Raw genomic sequence first — 762 nt, 5'->3', positions numbered from 1 at the left:
TTCCGATCTGGGATTGGCGGGCCGGGGGAAGGGAGGGCCGGGCCGCGCCGGCGGCGGAGGGATACGGGCCGCCCCTGTGTACCTCACGCGCCGTCGCTGTCGCTGCCGCGGACGGCGAGAGGATGACGCCGCGAAGCGCAGAGGAGAAATCTCGCGAGACCTGTGGCGCGGGTCGCAGAGGCTTGCCAGTAGTGGTCCTTGATCGCCTTGCCTGTGGGCTCTCGGCTCTCATTCGCGTGATACATGAGATGAATAAACGTTTAAAAGCGAATGTTTTCCAGATCACTCGACCGTCCCCATAGCATAAACCTACCGGGGAAGAGCACGTAGGGCCATAGGAGGAAAGGACTTGTCCAAGGTCACACAGCTCCACAGTGGCATAGCTTGGGACTTCCCTCAAGTCTAGAGTCTGGTCAAATCTCTCTCGGGAAGCCGCGTGATAACAGCCTGGGCACCTGCGGGACTATGGTTCTACATGCACACCGCCGGCAGCCCTGAGATGGTTTTCCCCAGGAAGGCCCCAAGTAAGTGACAATTTGAATGTCTCCCAGTCTCTGGCTTGTCAGGAGAGGTGCTCCACTTGAATTGTTACAAATAAGCAATAAAGCTGTTCAGTTCAGTTCAGTCGCTCAGTCGTGTCCCAACTCTTTGCGACCCCATGAATCGCAGCACGCCAGGCCTCCCTGTCCATCACCAACTCCCGGAGTTCACTCAAACTCAAGTCCATCGAGTCGGTGATGCCATCCAGCCATCTCATCCTCT

Source organism: Bison bison, unplaced genomic scaffold (assembly GCF_000754665.1).
Source record: "Bison bison bison isolate TAMUID 2011002044 unplaced genomic scaffold, Bison_UMD1.0 scf7180017864291, whole genome shotgun sequence".
In the NCBI taxonomy this organism is placed as follows: domain Eukaryota; kingdom Metazoa; phylum Chordata; class Mammalia; order Artiodactyla; family Bovidae; genus Bison; species Bison bison.
This window is presented reverse-complemented; position numbering follows the sequence as displayed.